At 34.7% G+C, this 25,466-nt stretch overlaps 1 protein-coding gene across 1 annotated transcript in view; it reads right to left on the bottom strand.

Moving 5' to 3' along the window:
• Positions 1–17,099, bottom strand: part of NLGN1 (neuroligin 1) — a 664,876-nt gene extending 647,777 nt beyond the window's left edge. The window contains exon 1 of the mRNA XM_088019207.1: positions 16,921–17,099. The gene's annotated coding sequence lies outside the window, so the exon portion shown is untranslated. The remainder of the gene's footprint in view (positions 1–16,920) is intronic.
• Positions 17,100–25,466: the final 8,367 nt, after the last annotated feature.

The raw sequence follows: 25,466 nt of genomic DNA on the forward strand, positions 1-25,466 counted from the left end.
GTAGACAGAGCAATAACTAGATGTTTTACAAGCTACAGAAATACATAAACAGTAGCTAGAGTCAGGTAAGTTAAATACTACCATAGGAAAATTATGGCTTGATATGAGATGACAGGTAAAATAACTGATTATTAGATTATTGAGAAACTTGCCTGCTGACTTTATACATGTTTAAGTGGGAGCAGGCCTTGTCAAAATACACGGTTTCAGGAGCATTTCACAGTATATCATTTTTTAAAATACTGAAGTATATATGTGAAATTGCCCCTTTATTGATAGTCTTCAATCACATCAAGGAACCAGAGAATTAATCAGCACACATAATAAAAATTAGAATTACATAGCAGAAAACCTTTTGAAAATCATTGGTAGGGAATTAGTGGAATATAAACAAACAGTAAGAGTGGAAATATATATATATATGTGTGTATATATATATATATACACACATATATATATTTATATTTTTAAAAAACAAACCAACAAAAAGGTAGTCCCCAATCCTATGCTATATAGAAGAAAAAAAGCTAATGGTAGAACAAGAAAACTAATTCTTATTCAACTGTGATCATTTAAGTGCAACTGCCTTATAAGTTCAAACTTCTTGCTGTTTCTCAAAAGTTTGTATCAAGTCATTGCGTATAGGTCCCTCACCTTCAATTAAGATTCAAGACTTTAAAAGATAAAATGGCTTTAGACAAAATTTGAAAAAGAAACAGAAAGTGGCATCATATTTTGCAGACCAAAGGTTTTTTTTTCACCATCCAGCTATAACATTTTAGAAATCAGTAAATTTGCAACATGAAAATTAATTTCTGCATCAAAGACAACATATTTTAAGTTACAAATTTCGTTTTCACTACCTGCTAGAGATCAAAGGAACGATAAAAAATAGAGTTCAGTAGTTTTACAAAATAATTATACCTAATCACAGCATCTTGCATATTAACACTACTAGAACATCTAACACTGTTTACCCAGTTCAACTTAAAACACATCAGGATAAAATGTAACACTCAGTGCAATGCAATTCACAGTGTAATCTTACTTGAATTCCAAGATAGTGTACAACCCGGCAAATTAATCTTTTCTTGCTCAAGCAACCTTTCAAAGTGCTTACTTTGAAAATAATAGTGTTGATTTGTATTACAGGTGGTTCTATCCTGTCATAGTAGGAGAAGATTCCTGAAGAAGTGCTGGTCTGGCAGTGGGACTGCCCTGGCTTTGTGTTATTGAAAAGGAGATTGTACAAACTGCATAGGGCAGCTGGAGATTTGGTTCAGGCCTGGTGTTCCCTTAGCTATGAACAATCCATCACAGGAGGCAATAAGGAGATAAATGTCTTTCTTCAAGAATACTTCCCTCTGGGTTAATTCATAAACCTTTGCTGTGAAAGCTCATTAACATACAAAAGACAGGCTTAGACCCATCCCATTCCTGTCCTGGAACTCCAGCAAGTATTGAATATTCAGCTACACAAACCCATTTCTGTTAAGAGTAGACTACGCTTATTCTTAGGCAGAATCGCGGTTGGCCACAGCATGACTGAGTCTTTTCCAGTCGCATTTTGGAGTTAAAAAGCACCATGTTGACACCCCAAATAGAGCACCTGTGTTGGCACTTTAAAAGTCTGTATCACCATTTTTCATTCAACCCAATTTCCATATACAGTGATTTCCAAAGTTTCCCTCTTTATACACTTCGTATCTTATTAATAATAAAAAATACTTGCTTCATTATTAACAAAATAATACTCATTTTTGTACTCACAAATCCTTAATCATGTTAAAAGAAAGGGACTCCTGTTTCCCACCGATGTGATACTTTGAAACAAGTTGTGAAGGATTAGAATTCTGCATGCCAGGGTGAATTTTCAAATTCTAATAACATCTCACTTCTGAGCTTACGAAAACATCCCAGTTTACATGGGCTTACCTGTATGGAGAATTATAGTATTGACCTCAAAGATTTCTCAGAAGTTTTTGTTATAAAAATAACAATTGTCCACGTCTAATGTAAAAATATGGCTTGCTTAAATTAATGAAATTTTAAATATATATGTAAATAAGTCTTCATATATATATAAGTCTATATATAAGTCTTCATATATATATATATGTCTAACTATAAAGTCTCTCAAATTTGTTGGCAGGCTTTTTCTTTTCCTATTTATTGGTGCTTTCTTGCTGTATGCCAACCCTTAGCTTTTATGCATTTACATCTCATTTACAATAACCCTATAACTGGGTTCAACAGTTATCCCCTTTTTTACTCAGAGGAACTGAGACTTAAAGAGGTTAAGCACCCTGCCCAAGGTCTCTCAGCCAATCGATAGCAGATCCAGGATCCCACTGGCATCTGATTTAAAAGCTGTCCTCTTGATCACTGCACCTGATAACAGTCTCTCACTTCACAATTAAAACTTTTTAAAAAATTGAACCTAGTGTACTTAAAATTGAATTGTAAAAGTGTTTTATGTTTCTTCAGAAGGATAGAGTCTAAGTAAATACTCTGACAATGGCATAGAAACAGAAATTTAAATGGATTACCCTGTTTTTACTGGAAGTTTAGATTTTATTTTGTTACTTTTTTTTACTTTACATTTTGACCTTTTTATTTTACATCAAATACAGTGATTGGTTGTCCATATGTGTTTACACAAGATTATACTAAAATAATAATGGATAACAAAAAATTCCAACTTCGTAATAGCCTAAATGTCCATTAATAGATATTGATAAATGAATTATGATATATTCACAAATTAGAATTCTATACATCAGTGGAAATAAAGGACCCAGACCTAAATATGTCAACTTAGATAAATCTCAAAAGTTTTTTTTTTCCACAATAGCCAAACTGTGGAAAATCTCAAAAGTTTTAAACAAAGCAAGTTGCAGATCAGAGACAGTAAGATGTTATTTAGATAAAGCATAAAATAAACAAAATGAAGCTATATATTATTCACAGATCTCATAAATATGAGTAACAGAATATTTTTCATCCCTGGGTAAGGAGGACAGTGTATGAAATTACTCTAGCAGTTAATTAGTTAATGTTATTAATTAATTAATTGGTAGTTAATTGGCACTAAGATTGATAACCTGTGGTGAGGTCTTAAAAGACCACAATTAATTAACTACAGCAAGTTTTATAAATCTAAGATTTGACAGCATTACATCACACACACACACACACACACACACACACACACACACACACACACACCCCTACACTTTTGTTATGCAATTCTCTGTATTTTTCCATGTGTTTGAAATATTTTATAATAAATACATTAAAATAACATGATCAGAAAACCTTATTCAGCAGGCCAAACAAGTAGATGAGCCTATCAAATCATATAGGACTAGCTCCATCAAAGATTGCAGTTAGTACAGATGCTAGTTCAAAAAATTTCTCCCTTTGGGTTGAAGCATGTGTGGTCCCAGTGAGAAAAATAAAATACAAAATAAATAATATTTTAAAAGGCATATAGATAGTAGTATATTATTTCACTTGCATTAATTCATCATAATAGCTGGAACTAGTTTGTTCCTGAGTAACCCAGATCAAAGAGATGATGCTGGAGAGAGTAGAGAGAACTTTCTAGAACATTAGATAATCATAGTAGGTGGCACATTCATCCGATCTTCTAGTCACTCAGCAAACATTTATTGGGTATCTACAATATATAAGCTATTGTGCTAAATATTATGAGAGTACAATTGAGAATTTTTGCTCCTAAGTAGTTATGATATTTTAAAGGAATAAGTCACATTAAAAAAAAAAAATGTCTCTAATGCAGGTTGGAATGTGATATGTGTTCAAAAATACATGATGAATGGGGAGGTGGGAACCAACAAAAAGTTTCTGATTTATAATTTTACATAGTAAATTCATGTCTTTTTAAAAAATACTACCTATTTATTTTCTACCTTGCTTTGTTTTGTTTGTTTTTGTTTTATTGTTGAACCCAGCTCTCCCCCACCCACCCCCAGCCATTGAATTTCTTATTCAAGGGCAAGGATTTTGTGTTTGTTGTTTTTTAAATACTTCATACCCATCATAAAATCTATTTGACAATCCTTATATAGTGCAAGCAAACCTCAGCGGATACGGACTTATCACCAGCGTGGTGTGGAGCTTGTCCAGTGCTATACAATTGATTGTTGTTATTTACCATAGTTACGTTCTATAAAGTCACTGCAAACACCAAATTAAGGAACATGGATCCATTGCTCCTAGAGAAATAGCTATAAATTATTCACACAGTTATAAATTATAATCTCAATTACAAATTAGTTATAAATTATTCACATAGTTGTAAATTATAATCTTAAACCCTAAAAACAATTCATCCCAGTAGACTCTATTTTCTTTATTTTACAAAAGAGAAAACAAGGTTCAAAAGTATTAAGTGACTTGTCTGAGGCTACGCCACTAACAAATGCCAGAGTAGGGATTCAAAACCCCTCCAACTGGTCCAGAGCTGGAGCTTCTTGCACTACACAGCACTCCCTCTACCATTTCTATCCTCTGTTCATCTCTATATGAGAGCTGAAACAAGGAGGCAGAATATCTCCCTGCATGGCCTCAGCTGGAAACATGCTCGTAGGGCATCCCAAAGTTTTCGCTGTTCTGCCCATATCTGTGAATGACTGCAAAAGCACTATGAGTACTGACTTTGGGGTTACAAAAAAATTTTAGTGAATAGACAAATTTGTGAAAATACAGATCTAGGAATAATGAAGATTGGCAGTATTAACTAATAGTAAATAATATTTTATACCTATGGATCTATGAGTCATTTTGAGGTCAGAATATATCAGCCTGCCACCAGCACTTAGTAATAATCACTGGTTTTAAGAACTGGATTTGCTAATAATAATTTAATAATTATTGCACTTAATAATAACTGGTTTCAGTGGAGTGCAGTCTTCTCAATGGCCAAGGCCACCCATATAACTGGAATGTGCTTACAGCTCACTGTAAGAGAATCTGACCACCAGCAGATTTGGGATTCCTATACCAAGATGTTTCACATGCATACTGGAGGTGGTTCAAGACTTGGAGACAAGGAGTATCCTGTGTGACAACAAATAAGCCTGAGTCTGAGATGTCCAGACCCCATTCGATGCATACCCTTCTCCTGTTATTGCTCTCTTGTACTATTTGCTTGTAACGAAGCTGTCCAAGGAGTATAAACTATTTGAGTCCCATGAGTCCTTTCAGTAACTGACACTTAAGGTAACAAATGTGTAATTAATTCACATAGTAAGTACTTAAAAGTAGAATGAATAAACAAATGAATGCAATCGCACAAATTATTATTACACATTAAACAGGTCTACCTCTAGTTAGTAAATGAGGAAAGAGATCTGAACAAACATTGATGGTCATGGAAGAGATCCCAGGCAGAGGGCACATTCCAGAAACACGGAAAGAATATGTAGTGGATATTGTAGTGCTCAATCTCCGTGAGAACGGCTCACGTTAGCATGACTTGTCCACACCAGTGTACGTCCTGGCCTTCTTGCCTCAGTGCAGACCAACTCTGACGGGCCACCTTGGCCCTGAAGCTCCCAGGGAAAGGGGCAGAGGGAGGAGCTGACTGTGATTTCTCACTCCCTCCCAGGTGTTTTTCCCAGTGACATGCCCCAAGAAACTTCCTGCAGGGAAAGCTCCATCTCAGAGTCTTTTTGTTTTTGTATTTTCCCCCCCTGGGAAACCTGACCTACCACAGCAAGGAAAAAAGCAGCAATGTTTGAGGAGGGCATGGTTTAGTTTGGCCAGGACACAGAGTAAATGAGGTTCATCACTGAATGAGACTGGAAAAGCAGGTTACAGCCAAATCAAGCAAGCCCTTTATTACAAGGCTAAAGAGTTTGGATTTTAGTCACAGAATGATAAAATGCCATTAAATATTCCTAGCAGGGGAAGAATATTATCAAATTTATTCATAAGAAAATTAATCTGGCAGTGCTGTGGAGCAAGGATCTCCAAAGCACTGTGCTCATACCCTAGCACAAGATGACCAGATGAGAGGAAAGTAAACCATAGAACTATGTATCATAATTTTTTACATAAAGCTTAAAGAGAAAGAAATGAAGCTATGCTAATATGAATATATGGTTTAAATACCAGTGTCTCCACACAGTTGTGTGATGCATATAGCCCTTGAGATGTTCTTGGGAAGGTCTACAGCCTATAACATGGTGGGTTTGCTAGGAGAGACAATTTTGTTGTTATTGTTTCTTTCCAACATATATTGATACATAAGAGTTAACTTCACCGGTAATATCATTGGATAAGTAGATTTATACATCTTTCATCATTCTGTAATTCAAGTAACCCTCACAAAAAGGACTACTGAATTAAATTTTTCTCACAAGATAAATAGATGTTAAAGGAAATACTAGTAATACAATCATAAGAACAAGAAACAAGCAGATATGAAACTTCTCCCACTTCTAATACAAGCTCTTCAGCTACACTGCAAGACTCAAAACCATGGCTATCTAATCATATACAATAACAACAAAAATTTTCGAAACTATCATGAAATACAGAGTTATATCCATTTCATTAGCTGTGAACTGTGCTCTTAGAATCTCTACATCTTGGAATATTAATGAATGATGGAATGAAGGCATCAAGATTTAAAAGATACTAAAAATATTGATTTTATCTTTTTCATCTTTTAGTGTCTATTTTTGTGTGTGATTTGCAACCTGATGATAGAGATATTTATGTAGGAGTTGTATGTATATATTTTATATTTTTTTGGTTTGGTTATCATAAACATAGGATGGTATAATCACAAAAATGTGGGGACCACTACCTTAGTGAATTAAATGGTGAAAAAGAAACCAGAAACAATTTCATTTTCATGTTCAGTTTAAAATATAGGTGAATACACCTGTATTTGTGAAAATGACAGCAAATTGATTGATATTATAATCACCAATTACTTGCTCAGCTCTGTCCAAACCACATGACATGTCTCAGGTCATTTAGTCCTCACCACCAATTTATAAGCCATGTACTGTTATTTGAGATGAGGAAAATGACTTAGGTGGTTAGATAACTTTCTTAAGGTCAATAAGAGAGGAAAAGGGAGACCCAAGAAATAAGCCTAGGACTGCCTAACTCAAAAGAACATGCCCTGAACTTTTATGATACATGACATTTTGCTTTGCTCCCCAATAAGACCAACTCAATTAAGTCATATGCTCAGTTTGAACATTTGAGGAAAGCGAAACACACAGGACATTAATAGGAGGAAAATAAAAAAGGCTGTTGATTAGCTTGCTGGAGTTAAATAATAAGCACAATTTAGAGCATCTCCAAGCACTGTGGTGTTGAGTCTTCTTCCAGCAATGTTCCATAATATAGGCCAGAGAGTAAATGAAAAAAGTTAGGACTGGAGATAAGCAATTCAAGAATGTTGGAATTTCAAGGAGTAAAGGTTATGAGAAATGGTAATTCCAGTGTTGAATAGAGAAACTGTATCGAGGTAGAAAGGTAAGCAGTACCAGAAGGGTACAAGGAGGAAAAGTAAGAAATAGTTAGAACCAAGGATTATGAAAGGTCTACTCTGAGATATGAGTATCAAAGTTCAAGACTTTGATCATGTAGAGATTCAAGGGATGCCATGGCCCATGTTATGGCCATACCACCAAGTAGCTATTGAGAACTAATGTGATGGCAAGTATATTCTGCCATGACCACCATTAATTAATAACTTGATTAATGGCTAGTTCCAATTGAGCATATTGAGCATAGACTGAGGCCAGTGAGCTAACTGCATCATCTCATTTAATTGTCTCTAAATACCATGAAGTAGAGATCTTTACTATCTCCTTGTAACAGATAATTAAATGGAAGATCAGAAACACAAAGCCACTGAAACATTTTTCAATAAAACAAGATCACAGTTTTATGAATGTAGTGAGTTCTCACAAATAGAAGGAGATAAGGCTGAAGAATTAATAGACTCTAAAGATGAACCCTGCCCCCTTCTCAATTTTTTTTCCATAGCCTCCTTTTCAGAGAAAGGGTAGGTAGGCTTCAAAAGCTTCCCACAGTTACATCCCAATCTCCCCTTCTCTGAAGAAAATATAAGCAGTTCTATTTGTTTTTTCTCCTTAAGCTACTTCCACTCTGAATGAACCTCTCCAATGATGTAAGAAAATAACAGCTTAGATTGTTAAGGGGAAAAGGCAAACTAAAATTTGACAGTAATAGAAGAAAAAATTTTACCAACAAAATATTTTAAAGATCAGCAAGGGAAAAAAACATGAGTATGTTGCCAAGGTTACACCCAGTAGCAGACTGTCTCGGTGAAAAAACAAGACTACTGGAAGGCAGCACACAGTACTGGGAGCAATAGTCAGTGAATTGAGCCCAACTTATTCACCAAGATCTTCCTCCCTAGGAAGTGCTCACATGGGCAGTGTTTGCCTGGAGGAACCCTAGCTAGCATCCCCCCAAAACCTGGCTTAAATATTAGTACTTCCTTCCCAGATCCTTCGAGCCACAAAAATATTCCTTTCCCTCAAAAAATGCTCCTTTCCCTCAACTCTCAAAGCACCTGTTACCTTTCTTGTAACTGAATCTGTAGTACTTTCTATCACAGTAATCTACAAACATAGCCTCCTTCTTCACTCTCTTACATTGTTTAGTGGCAGCCATTGGCGAGGTCCACATAAACAAAATAGGCATAGCGCTGATTCTCATGGAGACTAAAGTTCAATGGGGAAGACACACTTTATGTATCAGTCATACAGATAACTATTTAGTCATAAATGCTTTGCAAAGAAGGACAACGCAGGGTGCTCTGAGGGAAGACTTTTTTAAAGATTTATTCATTTATTTGAGAGAAAGAGAGAGAGTGTGTGGAGGAAGGGCAGAGGGAGAGGGAAAGGAAGAGAAACCCAAGCGGACTCTCCGCTGAGCATAGAGCCAGACACAGGGCTCGATCCCATGACCCTGAGATCGTGACCCAGGCCAAAACCAAGAGTCAAACGCTTAACTGACTGAACCACCTAGGCACCCCTCTGAGGGGAGATTTAATGAGTCTGGACTAAGGTGGATGAACTTCCTGAAAAAGAGATCTGTAAACTGGGTTCTGAAGGATGAGTAGGAGTTAGCAGGTGAAGACCAGGGGACAAACAGAAAGGCAAGAGAAAGCCCAAAGGCTGTGAAGCCTGGGGTTTTTCAAGAACAAAGAGATAATAATTTGAGAGCAAGGTAGAGCATCAGGCTGGAGAGGGGCTGGAAGTTCAAGAATTTCTAGGCCATTTTAGGAATGTAAGATCTTATCCCAAGTATGATGAGAAGAATTATAATCACAATAATGACATAATTAGGTTGGCCTTAGTCTTCGAGAATAACCCTTTCATGTATTATATTATTTTCATCAATTAACCCTACCCTCAGATTTTATCCATCTGTGATGTCTGATCCCTGTGAAGGTATTACCTTAATTAGAGTTACAGCAAGAGAGGGTAAGACCGAGAAGGGGTAGGAACAAATTAGAGTACAAAAAATTCCTCATCATGCAAGGGTGTGCATGGATGGCCATACAGACTGGTAGCTAATTCCACTGCTGTTTGGCAAAAAAAAAAAAAAAAAAAGGGATTCTGAGATGCCATAGCTCTTCTGACAACACAAAGAAAAAGAGATCAAAGTGATAGCATTTCCTCTGCGTTCACATCTGAATATTCCTGCTATGGCTATCATTACAACTAATGGCTAAGTATTGTATTGGAGAGTTTCTTGTTTTGTTTGGGGGGGTGGCTGAAACAAACCATCTAACATTTAACTATATAAAATAAGTTTTACTTTCTGTTTACTCTGAATTTACTCTCAAAATCTCCAGATATTAATTGTTAAATCTAAAATCTAACTTAATAGTCTTGACTTCCAAACGAATAAGAATGTGAAGGGGGTGAGAGCGACAGGAATTCCTAAGTTCATAAGACAGGATGTTAAAAAAAGAAAAAGCATGGGCAATGGTTTTAATGTATATGTAAAATACTGCAGGGCATATTTTCAAAACCAATTGGCGACCCTGTGATCCCCCAGAAGAAAATGAATAATCACTCAAGAGCTCAAGAGAGACAGCAAGGTAGGGCTGATTACTTCCCTTGATATTAAATTGATGCTTTTGTCTGAAAGGGGCCACTCTTGGGTCACAAGTCATTGCTTCCAGAAGCAACTTAATTATGGCTGCCACTATCTTTATAGAGAAGATAGAACAACCTAAGAGCAGTGCTACAATCTTAATTCACTATTTAAACTTATTTTTGTTTCTAGTGAGTTGCTGTGCCTGGGAAGAGTGGAGAACTGCCATTCCTGGTGCCCTGCTTAATTAAAGTCCTCTTTAAAAAATCCCTTGTTGCCAGAGAATAGCTACAACTTTGGCAGAGGCAGCACTAAGTTTCTCAGTATGGCCTTGTGCCAAGGTGTGTCAATCTTGACCCCTTGGAGGATGATTAGCAGAGAGGGGGTAGTTAAACCTTTGTGCCCATTGAGTCCCAGCCTTCTGCTGGAATTGGCAAACACTATAGTGACTATTGTTTAAGGAGTAACTGTCTACTAGGAACTGAACTAAGACCACCAACTCCTTTCACATAAGGCACCAAACAATGATAATGGCTTCCTGTCACTCCTGACCTGGCTTAGAGCTCAACCAGTACCCCAAAGGGAAAAGAATATTACATTTGCGATATTCTTCAGACATCCACATCTTTTATTTTTCCTTCACATTACACTTCTGTTAATATTAATAATAACAAAATTCAAAACAATGTTCTAATTATGGGCCATTTGTATAACAGAATATAAATGAATGTTCACAAGAATTTAACATATACATGGAACATAAGTTGCTAAATGAGCTCACCATTTAAATAAAATTGAATAAGGAGCTCAGAATTATAAAGCGTTAAAAAATGAAAAAAGTGTTCCAATAATCACCAAAACACCAAACTTCATTGTAGTTTAGATCTTACTGTCTATGTTCTAAGTGTCTGTAAATGTTTGACTAATTTTACTCCTTCCAAAGTTCCTTGAGCTATCACATTTTCTTCATGGCAGAAAATAACTCTAATGCACATTTTGATAAATTAAAATAAGAAATAATCCTATTACACTTGTAAGTCTTAATAAAATAACTTATCAAAATTTAAAAAAATGTATAAAAATCACTACAAAGTTTCAATTATTATTTGTCTTTGATTAAAATTTAATCTTTTAAATATATCCCTTTCTATCTTTGGAATTTTGCATATAACTTCAAAATATCTATCAGTTCAAATAACAACTGATTGATGTTAAGAAAAAAAGGCAAAAATGAAGAGACCAAGTATTAAGCAAGAGGTTACGTATTTAGTTGTTAATGTCCAAGGCTAGAACCCATCTCTTTACTCACTTAACAAATATTTATTGGTCACCAGTACTGTGCCAGGTACACCTCTGAAACACAAGACAAAAACCCTTGCAATCATGGAAGTTATATAGACTACTACAACTGTGTTGTTCCACTGGGCAACACAGTTTACCTTTGTATATTCAACAACCTCTCAGAAGTTATTACTGAAGACCACAGGTCTGAATAATGGGAGCTTTTGGTATCGATACTTATAGTAACATACACATTAGAATACTTGGCATAAAGAGGTAATGAAACTTGTGACTGTTTCTTACCCATAAGAAAAAGGATAGATAACACTGTCACTTGTGTGTAAAGTTTTGGACAGCTAAGTAATATAGATTTAAATTAAAAATGACAGACACACTGCTTTGAAACATAATGCTTACTGAAGTGAACCTTTATTCCTTATAGTGCTATGGTTAATATTAAATGGCTCAAGTATTATTTTTAGGTGTGAATGTTGTGAGCAACTGTTGGTCAATGTCCTATGCCATAATCACTATTTTCTTGGTGAAATCTAGCATAAGAGGAACGGTTATCTTATGGAAAAAACTTATACTAGTGACAATCCCAAGTTAGTTTTTATCGAATCAACATTCACTGATTTCATAAGTGACCTTGCTGATTTTCCAAGCACAGTGAGTATTCCATATGACAGTATGAAAGTATCCACCATAACTATTTTTTCAAAAGACAACAAGTATTTTCAATTTACTGTGAAATGTTACAATTAACCTCTTTTTTTCTAAGACTCAACATTCACTGGGTGTGTCAAGGAAGAAAAAAGTACTGTAATGTTTAAGTGATGCCAAACATCTGGATAAAATCATAAAAAACATCAACTGGATATTTGTTTCAAAAATGGAAGTTGTTGAGGAACATATATAAAACCTTCATATCGTTGCCTGACATCTTTGCTCTTTTCAGAATATGTTATTTAGATACAGACAAACTGTAAGAAAACCACACTCTAAGAAGATATTTGCCCAATATTCTATCTGCTTCCCAACTTCTGCCCTTTTCTCCCCACTGGCGCTACCAAGTTAACAAATAAGCAAGCAAACAAATAAACACGTCTACTAATTTTCTAAATTATGTCAAAAATTAAACAGAATTACAGGTGCAGTTAAATTGATAAGGAAGCAGATCTCTTACTGAAGCACCACTTACAGCACACCCAAAGGGATGGCCTGGGCTTTGGCAGGTAGTTCTAATTGCAGGCAGATGTGCTGTTAGAGAAGAAAACTACAGAAAAAGAAAAGGTTACTATGTGGCCTGTCTCAAGGGAACTAGTATTATGTAAGAAAAGTGTGACTGGATACATAGTTAAAATACTAAAGTAAAATGCTACGGAAACTAGAGAAAAGTGAAAAAGTATATATCCTTCAATTTCATGAGTCAAACCCAAGCTTAACAACTTAAAGGCAGGTCCTAAGATGTCAACTGCATTAAGTAGCTCTAGTCTCAGGCGGAAACTTTATTTCCTGTGATGTATCACTGTGGGTTTTGATTTTACATTTGTAGCAGTAACTTAACTTGCTTTTGTTCCAAAATGAATTTCATGCTCAACTTGTTTTTCTTAATTAAACTTTCTTTAGCAGTCCCTAATATGGGTATTATTAAAACTCATTAGTCCCATTCACGCTTGCCTATCATTTTTTGGCTACACATTCATATATTGAAGCGTTCTGTTGCTATATATAAGAAGAAAATTAAATAATAAATATGGAGACTTGAACGTTTTATGAGTGTCAGGATGAGAGACTGCCTGCAAGGCCCATAAGGTTTCACACAAAAGAGGCATTACTGCTAAAGCTAACACGCTGACACATCTCTGATCTATAAAGTCTGCAGTAATGGCAGCACTAAAGTGTTTTGCCATTGACTAGAATTTCTCTTACATGCAACGGAAATAGGCACAGAAGAGATTATATTGACTGTTATAAAACGAACTCATATAAAATCCCCCAAAAGTTTAATGTCTAATAATTTCAAGTGCCTGAAGTGATTTACTAGTTTTCTCTGACTTCAGTTAAGTTTAGAGTTGATCATCTTTCTCTCTCACACAGGTTTACTACCAAATAGGTTGGTTTGTTTTTTGGGGTGGGAGGCGGAATTTTAAAGGCAAAAATAACTCATATCCTTTTATAGCAACATAGTAATATTCGACATCATTAATGTGACTCCATTAATAACAAAGGCAAAATAATCAAATATGTTACTGTTAAGGAATCACTCTTCTTAGAAACAGTTGAGAATGTTGCTATTCCACAAGATTAACAGGTGAGCTACCTCAAAATACTTTAAATTATCTTTTAAAAGCTATTAAAAAGGACACTCTAGATCCATCGTGAATGTTCACTACTTTATTTTTTTTTTAATTTTCTGGGCTTTGCAAATTTGAGATATTAAAAAATTGAAATTTTACATTAACTGAAACTTTTGTTTTGTTTTTATATATCTCAAGAGAGCATAAGAGATGGAAAATTTGCATTTTTGGATGCCATGTGTTAAATTGAAATATCATTTAAAACTATTGCCCTTTTCATTTTACTTTCAATTAAGAGTGTGTAGGAATTTTCTTTTCAAAAAAATCGATTAATATAGAATAGCATGTAACTATATTTTATCATCTCAAAATCATAGAAGGAAACTGTAGGAAATAACAATTCCTATTGAATGGTAGGTTAGTTAGAACACATGGAAGGCTTTTGAGAGACCGGTAGAGCTGTCAAACGAAGCTCCAATGAATGCAACATCAGTTTTTTCATAGTCACAAGCTTTGGGGAATCCACCGCTATTTCTCGTCACATACGTCAGGAACTGTACTTGCAATTTTCTGGGGGTCAATGAGGGCTTCCATCCCTTCATCCCAAACTACCACATTTTGTGTTATTCTTAATCAAAACTGGAAGAGCTGATCAAGACCACCATATTCTTTTAAAAATCACAACCAAAAATACATGTTTGGATAAGGTAGAGCAAAATGTCATTAATTTTCTAAGTGAACTCTCGGGTTTTTCAGTTCTTAAAGTGATCTACTCTATTAGTAGAGAGCATTTCTATTACTGGGTAACTTGCTTTTATTTATTGGCTACAGTTTTAAAAAAAATTTGTGGTGTGTCATTTTACTCTTATTTCCATCATTATTGACCTTCCAAAGTGGATCTACCACCTACAAAGTTACCAAAGTTCTGTGCAGGAACTGCTTATAGAAGCCAAGGAGTAAGCCAAAGTTTCCACTTTTTCTTTTCCACTGATGAAAGAGAATAAAACGAAGGAGTAGAAAGTATTGATGATTCCTAACAGAGAAAAATATTGTTCAGCCATGACAAAGGCACTTGAAGCTGAGTCTTCTGCTTTGGCACTATATGGCAAATGCCATGATCACCAGTTCAATGGTTGTGAAATATACAGATTAACTTTTAAAATAACCTTCTTCCTCATGTTTCATATTCTCCATCTACTTATAGCAACGTTTTATTCTCTACTAGCCCAGAAAGAAAAATTCCAGCTCACCTCCCATTCACCTTTATTAATTATTTATTATCATCATTTAATGTGTTATTTACTAGCTGACTTCTTTTTTATTAATTTAAACTTTGAAAAAAAGATGTCCACTATTGTTGGACTGTGCAGCTAAGATCAGGGGCTAGAATGTACCAATACACAGAACATCCATTCTTCTAGCTCACCCTGCACATGAACCACGTGACTTAGAGCTGTGTAAAAGAAAGGCAAATCTAGCCTCTCAGATATCTCCTTAAAGCTAACAGTTAGGCTTATAAAAATTATTTTTTGTTATTTTTGTCACCTTTAGACAAGCTTACACAAAACCTGCAGAAATAGGAAATATTTAACTTCTCCACCATAGAATCCTTGGGAGACAAAGTTTTCTATTTTGCTATTTCATCTTAAAAAAGAAAAAAAAAAGGAATGGCATTGTGCTTGTTTCAGAAGTTAGATTTAAGAAACACATACACACACAAAACCAGGAAGAAAATCTGGCAAGGCTTCCCTTTCAATACCAGGATTTCTGATGTATTTGGAGTTCCTGAAATAAGTACTGGGATGATGAGTGCTTCAGACGACATTGAAGAGTTGCATTTCATGAGTTCACACATAATGGAGAGGCTTCAATGCTAAAGCCATAAAAAATTTATATTCATATCAGAATCTGTAAACAGAAACCCCTGAAAAAATATTTGATGTTTTTTTTAAAAGATAAAATTGTATAAAAAATCATTATTTTATATTTTAACAATTATCTATCTCCATTTTATTCTAATGTATTTGTCTGTCTGAAGGTTTAAAATTTAACGGATTGGCCTTAAATAGGAAGAGCCAACTAAAATTATAATGCTGAGGTGTCCAAAGGTATAAAGGGGTGGGAGATATTCATTAGCCTATTTAACATATCTATATACATATTTTAAATGAATCAGTTCTTCATGTTATTGTTCTGAACTTATGTGTGTTCCGAAATTGGTTCAGAATAATATGCTTTTCTGGATTCCAAAGCAACTTTTAGTTTCCTAAGTCAATTAATATTACTCATTTAAGTGATTAATTTTAATTCTATCTGCTGAAATTGATTTTCCTTCTGCAAATAATGATGAGCTTTTCTTGAGGGCTAAAAAATAAGATAACAAAAAGGAAAAAAAAATTCCTTGTATTCAGCTGCAAGAAAATGTCTGAGAACGCGCGCGCACCGCTCAGTTGGAAAGAAAAGCCAGTGAGTGGCGAGGCAGCCAGGGTAGGGATGCATCAGAAATGCAGCCGGCTGCCTCCTTCACTCGCCAGCCGCCAGCCGGGGCCCTCGGCATAAAGGCTGCAACGCCTTCCTGGACTCTTCCAACTCCAAAAAGTTACCTCGGACTGTATTATGCAAAGTCTTGCAAGTGAATTACAAGACAACATGTGTGGCCAGTCATCCACTTCTGTGTCTATCCAATGCAGTGACCCGGTAACCCTTTAGTGTTCGGCTGAGAGAAAGGGGAGGCGGGAAGGGGAAGGGAAAAGGGGAGGGAGGGGATCACAAGATAACACGAAAACAGCCAATTCCCCCTGCAAAATTCCCGTAGAAGCCAAGACAGCTGCCGAAACTGCGGCCAAAGCAGCAGCGATTTCTACTTGGGTTCTCCCCCGGCACATGCAGGTTTTCCAAGGCATCCCTGCTACCTCTCTTTTAAAGTATCACTAGGAGGAAAGCACTGGATCCAAGAGGGATCTCCCAACTGAGAGGTTTTCGATGCGAAGTTGAGATCTCGGAGGGTTGCTTGACTTCCCCACCAACGCCACAAAATAAGGTTTTTAAGCTCGATCTAGGTAACTCCCTAGCGACCCACCCCGAGATGCGCGAGGTGGCTTTACATCCCCTTTTCTCTCCCCATTTCACGGGCGCCGCGTCCTCAGAACCTACCGCGCAGCGGCACACAAACCCAGGCAGCCCCCTCCCAATAAAAGACCCCCAAACTTACCCTCAGTAAGATAAATCCACAGAGGGAACCCCCTCATCCTCCCTTAGTCCCCTTCCAATCATTCAAGGAGACAGTTTCTACAACACTTCGCCGTCAAATTCAAGCTGAATTGGTCAAAGTATTTATCAGCTTCTAGACGCTTTTTTTGAATCTTGAGCACTGGTAATTCTAGTTTCAGAATTCAAGAGGCTTCCTTATTTGTTTTTCTTCTTTAAGCAGCCGCAACCCCAGTTTTGCGCCCCCCCCCCCGTTTTTTTTTATTCACCCACGGACACTTCCAAAACGTGTCGATTGATCCTTTTTTCTCTCCAGATGAAACCACGATCCAGAATTCTCGGGACCCAAAGCCACCTCCATGTAAATCCGACCATCAGGCAAGAAATAAAAATGATCAAACAACGTTACTTCTTTCGACTGCAATCAGATAATCCTACTAATCCAATAGATTTATCTCGATTGGAAATTGACCTCAAAAATGAATCCCTGGCGCTGATGTCCAGTAAAGCGATTTCGTAGCCCTGTTCGGGTGACCGAAAGAACTGTGGCTTCTTTCTTTCTTCTTCTTTTTAAAAAATCTTTTTGGATTCTGGGTGCACTGCTCTCAAAAAATGCCGAGGACCCTGGTTTTCCCCTAATACAGGTTTCTACTCCAAATCGGTGCAGGATGAAAAATGGTACAAAGATACCCCTAGTGGCTTGAGGTGATATTGCAGGGAATCGCACTTTTTTTTTTTTTTTTTTTTTTTTTTTTTAATCCCCTCTCCTCACCTATTTTCCCCCCTCTGCCCGGTAGATAGATAACTGGCTGCTATGTAGTACTCCTGCTTATAGTAGTTAAATAAGAAGGCTGAACGGAGATTAACATGAATAGTATAAGACTCCTTGAAAACATCGTCTGATCTTTCTTGTTTTACTTTAAAGACTGAGTCTTCTGTGCTTCTTTCTCCCCAGTATTCCATCTTTTTTTCAAGTTTTCCCCAATGGCATTTAGTAGCTAAAATGCCAATTTGGAGCAGCTAGTGATTTCAAAGCAAATGTATCTGTTTCCTGAATAACTATAGCCCAAAGAAACCCCAAGCGACCTGAGACATGCTGCTTTCAGAAAAAAAAAAAAAAAATTAACATTTTGTTTTCTTTAGAGTTATATGATTATGGATACATATTTTTTTAGACAATCTCTTCTCATTCTGGACTTTTGATATTCATTCAACAGAGCAGTAGATGGCTTCTGTGAGCCTATGGTCAAAAAGTTAGACCTAAGGGTCATTACATAGTTCTTAATGCTGCTTATCTGAACCCTTTGCAATTCAATGATCTCAAGATTACTACTAGCATTTTTGACAAGTTTTAGAGAAAAAGCCAATGCAATGAATTTCAAGATTCCATTTTGGTAAGCAACACTTCACAAACTACTGTGTTTACCAAAGACCCAGGAATCTTTTTAAAAAGAGGATTCTGGTTTGGTAGGACAAGAGAAGGAATGAGATTCTGCTTTTCTAACAAGCCCTCTGACCACATCCTGATTATCAAGGACTTAGTAAACTTGGGAAGTTGAATTCATTCTCATGAGAGGGTGCAATAGCTGCAAGAACTCCACCATCTTTTTCCTTAAACGAACTGAATAATTAAGCCTTCTTAGTGTATGAGCTATTAAGGAGTCAAGAGACCTTCCTTCTATTACTGGTTTTGTTATTAATTGACTATGTGACTTTGAGCAATCACATTTTGGCCCGTAGCTAATTTATCTATTAAAATTGAAGAGTAAACCAAAATAAATGAACATACATATCTGTTCTTAGATGGGAGACTCAATGTTGTAAATTAATAATGTAATTATTATTAAAAGCCCACTATAATTTTTCATGGAACTTGAAAAGTTAATCTTAAAATGTGTTTGTGGGAGCAAAGGGTCAAACTTGTCAATACAATTTTATATATAATACAATTAAGAACAAGGTATGGATAATTTTCATATGAACTATTAAGACTAAACAGAAGATGACAGTAACTGAGACAATGTAGCTTTGGGTCAGGGATAAAATTAGTCCAATGGAATAGAATAGGGGGCTCAGAAATGTATCTCTGAATTTATGGGAACTTTATAAATAACAGGTGGCATGAGAGAGAAGTGAGAAAAAATGAATTATTCAGGCAATAGATTAGGCTTATGAAAAAATTATAATTCATACCTAAATATGTATGTAAGGTAGGATAAAGCCTTAAAGATGCAGAGCAAAACTTAAAACCTTTAGAAAGAAATAGCTTTGTGATTTGGGGTAGATGGGAATAGAAGGGTTTATTAAACATTAAGAAATAAAAAGTTAAGTCTATAAAGGAAAAATGTTATTTTGATATATTAAAATTAAAAATTTATGTGCATCAAAAAAGTCAAGGCATAGGCTGACAAAAGATATTTGTTATTCACGTAACCAAAAGAGGATTAGTATCCAAGTACATAAAGCTTTCTTACAAACCTATAAAGACAAAAAAAATACGATAGGAAAAAATGAGCCAAGATGAACTCTTAATTGGCAGAAGAGAATTCTCAATGGCCAATAAACATCTGAAAAAGATACCTTAGTTATTAAAGAAATACAAGCTAAAATGATGAGATACCATATCATAGGTATGAAATTGGCAAAAATTTTAAGTCCAGCAATATGAAAGAATGATAAGAATGTGGAGAAACCATGGAAAGTATATTAGAACAATTTCAGAGAGCAGTTTAGAGATAGTTGAAGACTCTCATTTCCTAAAGTTGAGTCTCTCTACTCCTGTGTACTTCTCTTCACATGTACAGAAAAAAAAAACCATCGCAGAATTACTTGAAAGAGAAAAAAAAAGGAAAAGGAGAAAAAATTGAAACACGAAACACCTTTGGATAAATAAATAGACACGTACTTTATAGAATAATCACATACTGTGAAACTAGAAACAGTAAAAAGAAATATAGCTATTTGAGTTCACATGGATACATCTCAAAAATGCAATCTGGAGCAGAAACAATAAAAGCAGTTTGCAGAAAGATACCTGTGGGAAGATACCATTTATGTATCAAGTTTTAAAATGTGCAAAAATAAATATATATATTTTGAGCATATTTATATGTGGCAAAAGTATATAAACATCCATGATAATGATAAACCTGAAATTCTGGGTAGAGGTTATCTTTGGGAAGAATGGAGGTTAATGACATTAGGAAGAATCACAGGGAGCTTCAGCTGAATCTTCAATGCTTTATTTCTCAGGCTGAATCTTGAGTACACAGATGTTTATAATATTACATATAACTTGTTTATATGTCTGAACTATTTCATTAAAATGAAATATTTAAATTAGATGACTTCCATGAACCCTTTATAGTATTAGAAAATTTTCTAATTAGAATAAATATATGTAGAAGTGAAAAGAAATAGTATGGGAGTTTGGAATTTCATAATGTGCTTTCTTTTAAAAAATCTGTAGTATTTTTTATTTCTAAGAAGTGTAAATGGATTAATGCTTATTTGTTTCTACAACAGATATGAAAATTTCCAGCTAGTAAGCAAAACCACCACCCAAATGGAGAAAAGTGTGGTTGAAATAGGGGGAAAATGTACAATATACAAGCTCCTTCTTGTCTTTTCTTTTGATCTCACGTGGAGTAACCATGTCTCTGAAACTGTAAAACAGGCAATCAATTGATCATGTTCAGTTCTGACCAGTTAACTGGAAATCACCAAAACCAGAGTAACCCTAACCCGAACTACAACACAAAAGATAATTTTTCCAGAATATTTAAAATGCATACGTAAATTCAAATAGGGAGGTTATGTTGATATGAAATGTAAGAACTGGAAATCTCATTTCAAAATCATCAGACAGTATTTTTCATAACTCATTCAAAATTGGAGAAGATATCAAATATTAGGAAAGAATTTTTTAGGGCCCAATGTTAGAAGTAAAATGAGTTAGATTAGCAGTTAGTACCACTCAACTCACATTGAACGCAAGAAAGATGCTTGGACAAATCATCAATTAATTTTCAGAACAGCATTCCCAGGCAATAGCCAAAGCAGCTTTGGCTATTAAACAAGGGGGAAGAAGCAAATGTAATACCCAAAATTTGGAGGGGCCGACATATTCTTTCAGCAACCATTTATTGAATACCTCCTGCCTACTGGGCATAGTACAAAGTATTTCACAGGAGAGTTAACATTAAAACAAATAACCACCATAAACCCGTAGTTAGCTATTGATAATTGATTTGTTCATTGTATATGGTTAGTAGTTATTCTGAATTAATACTTAACCATCTATGCTGAAAATGAGATATTAGACACTAATATAATATTGAAGGTTCATTTTCAGTGCATTTAAGTACAAACTGATGTGACAGGTTAAGGTAGTCAATGAAAGAAGAAAGTAAAACAAGAAGAGGATGAGGGGTGGTGGAGAAAAGGAAGACTGAGGATAAAAATATGAATCAAACTCATTTCTCTCCCTGGTGATTTACTTTACAGACAAGATAGAAACTTACTTAATCTTTGTATCCCTCCGAGTACAAATGATTAGTGAATGAATGCCTTAATGGATCAAAGTGTGAAGCTAGTTGGTACATGAAGAAAACAAATTTATTCTCTATATTGGAAAGCTTTGCTAGTATCTCTTCAGAAAATGAAATTAAGAGAGGAGGAAAATAAAAAATTACTATGACTAACAATATGGGAAATGAAAGTCCAAGACTGGCAAACTTGAGTGCCAATTGGAATATGGGATTCCATTTTCATTGTGTCACTAAAATTTCAGCTCTGCTAAAACCTATGGTAGAATTACACATCCTATTTTGGTTTCCACACTTTATACAAACAAAGAAACAAATGATTAATTAATACCAAATGGATCGTGAAAAGAAATGGCATAGTTCTACTAAAAAAACAGGTAAGAAAGAGAAGGCATATTGGAACTTGTATCTCCTCAAACCTTGAAGGCTGTAATGTAAAATGGGCTCATTCTGCATGGATCTGATAAGAAATTTTAACATGAATGGGTAAAGCTATTCGAAATCACAATAATGAATTTATCTGCAAATTCTAAAGAAAAAAGATCTTAGAGTTAAAAAACAAAAAAGAAAGTATTTAATTGTTGCTTTTAATACAACAAGAGTCATGAAAAGAGGGTTATGATTTTTGGGGGGATAATTGATATAACAGCACATCTTTTGTGACCAAACCAAATCAATTAAGTTCTGCCTGGTGGTAAACATTTCAAGATGTTACGAAAGACTGGTATTTTACATCTAAAAAAAAATAACTTCAAAAATAACTGTAAAACAGATTTTCTAAAACAAGTCTTGGGAAAATATATTCCTCTACCAGTTTCAGAACTCCCCCGATGTACCCTCATTTTAAGTGCTCAATACTTGAATCTAAATGAATGGCAACTGGGAATTATGAAAGGCATGAAAATAAAAAGTATTGTGACATCACACGCCTAACTACTGCAAAGATAGCTGTTTATAAAGAGGTTCTCTCTACAGGGAAGAATCTGCTCAGACAATCCTGCTTAATTAGAAAAGACTACTTAAAACACTTGACTGATACTGAATATTTCAGGTATGTATTGGGAGAACACACCTGCTTGAGTGCTAAATTTACCAGATGCAACTTTATATTTCATGGTTTGAAGACCTGTAATGGAAACCAAGGAAGTAATGATCAAGACTAGGTATTTTAGGATGAGACTGTCACATAGAGAAATAGGGCTTCATGAAGATTACTCTGAGATTCCAAAACATATGTTCAAAGTTCAGGGGCCTAAGTCAGAAATAAATCTAGATTTTTAAAACAAATTTAAATCATTTTGTACTGTTAAAAATTTCTAAATTTTAGTGCTGTTATGCTAATAATTAAGAATCTGTTCTGTTTCTTTCTGAAGGAGTACTTTTTTTTTTACATCTATAATATATATTTAATCGGTACAATTATTCTTTACTTAAAATATGTAAATTTTCATCTTCAAAGATTTTAGCTGTTAATAGCTTACTACACTATATTTTACACAATATTTTATTATAGAATGCAGATTTTTATGTATTTCTGAAATTGAATAATATATATACCGATTCTCTAATAACTTCATAGCAGATTCTCTATTTTAGCTGCTTTTGACCCCATCATACCATGATTGATTTTAATCCATTGAAATGTAACCTAGAATTAGTTAAATTATATAAAGTGATCTTAAGTATTTTGTTAGTATTGAATAAATACAACCAGAAAACCATCTTATTGTACAGCATCCATTAAAGTTTATTTTATATTAGTTTATCCGAGTCAATGTTTCCTGTATTAGTAAAATTTACTATAAACTTTGACTTACCTATGAAAAAGTCACATGAAAATTAATGATATGTAGTTCAATCTAGAAAGGAAAAGTTTTGTTACATTGCCATTTCATTGACTTAACATAACACGGGTTGGGTACTCTTCCTTCTCTGGATAGGATTTTATGCTAATTACACAATTAAAAGTAAATGTTAGCCTGAATTTTCATTATTATTCAGTTAGTGATTTGATGAACATTATCTATCTCCCCCAAAATATTTAGTTTCATAATTTCCTAAAATATAAAATAAAGGAAACCTTTAAATCACACCTTCAAAAAGAATGGATCTCTCTTTCTCTCTCTCTCTCAAACATCCTCTCTCTCCCTGTGTGTACATGTGTCTGCATCTCTTTTTCTTTCCCTCTGACTCTCTGTCTCTCTCTGAGAATCTCTGAACACATAAATCCATCTCTTTAGTTAATTTTTTATCATTTACATCAAATCTGAAATTATGTCACAAATATTTCAAAAAGATGAGTTTTCCTAAAATGATTTGTATTTAGTTTCAGAGCTTGTTTTTTGATTGTACATGAATAAAAATTATTCCTGCTGACATAGAAACAAAAAATAGAATGAAGTAACCATATTAGAATGATATATTAAAAAAAGAATGGTCAAACTATATTATACTCAATGCATAAGAAGTTGTTCAACCTTCCAAGCATCCATTCTCAAAATTATGACTGTCAGCCTAAGCACTGTGGATTTTTCTCTAAAAATTTCCCAAACCTTCCTAGAATTAAGTAGATTATTCAGAGAAAGTAATGTTTAAAAATTTCAAAGAAAGATTTGTTATGTCACAAAGTTGATAGATTACCAGGATAGATAGCTTATACGTTAATAGAAAGTTTAGCTATTATAAGATCAAACGAGAGTATAATTCTTGACTATCTGTAATATATTAAACCTAATTCACAGTTCACATTCTCATCATTTGCAAGTCTGATAAAAGATACAGGAAACATCTTAATGCTGAAATTAGTTTTACCAGGACTCAAACTAATCATTAAAGCAAGTAGAGTACATTTGAACTATGGCCCAAAGAATTGCAATTTTATAGTCCTTGTATAGAGTCCATAGATCTCCTTTTGCTAAATAGAAAAAAACGAAGAAAGCCAATGACTAAAGTAGCCAAGGCCATGCTGAGGTCAGTGGCACTATTAGATGAGAAACCATTGCACCATGCTACTTTAGACTTGTTTTTTGTTTGTTTGGTTGGTTGGTTGTTGGTATTAAAGTGTCATTGTTCTTAAAGTATTTGACCATAACCAAATTTCAAAAATTCCAATTAACAAACCAAAAAAGCACAACATTTAACATACTTAAAATAATTAACAGAATAATGGCCCTTCAAACATGTCCACATCCTATCCCTAGAATCTATGGATATGTTACCTTACATGACAGAAGGACTTTGCAAATATGATTAAGTTAAGGATCTTGAAATGGGCCCAATGTAATCACAAGGTGCCTTATAAAAGAAAGGCAGAATATTCGGAGTCAGAGAAGTAGATTTGATAACAGAAGCAGAAATCAGAGGCAGATAAAGGGACAGAAAGAGATTTGAGGATACTACTACACTCCTGGCTTAAAAGATGGAGGAAAGGGCCAAAAGCCAGGGAATGCAGACAACCTCTAGAAGTTGGAAATGCAAGGAAGTGGATTCTCCTCTAGAGCTTCCAAAACGAATGCAGCCTTTGCCATCCCACTTTAGACTTCTGACTTCCTGAACTGCAAGTTAACAAATTTGTATTGTCTTAAGCCACTAAAGTTGTGGTAATTTGTTACAGCAGCAATAGGAAGCTAATACATTTAATTAAAATATTAAAAATATTTTAGGAATAATCAATTCTGCCCAAGAGAAACATAATATGTGCTACATATGTAGTTTTAGATTTTCTAGCATATACTTTCACAAAAAAAGTGAGATTAAATTTACTAATATTTTGCTAACATTTTCTTTAGCCCAATATACAAAAATATAATTGTTTTGATATGTAATCATTATTAAAAATTATTAATAAAATATTTTATATTTTTCATAAAAGTCTTCCAAATCAAATGTATATAATGGATATCTAGGTGTCTAGGGCACATCTCAATTTGGACTAATTCCACTTCAATAGCTCAATAGCCATATATGGCTACTGATGACCATATTGGATAGCACAGTTTTAGAC

The sequence above is a fragment of the Eumetopias jubatus genome, unplaced genomic scaffold, assembly GCF_037043125.1.
Source record: "Eumetopias jubatus isolate StellerSeaLion01/CBP00866 unplaced genomic scaffold, mEumJub1_p1.0 scaffold_1, whole genome shotgun sequence".
Taxonomy (NCBI): Eukaryota; Metazoa; Chordata; class Mammalia; order Carnivora; family Otariidae; genus Eumetopias; species Eumetopias jubatus.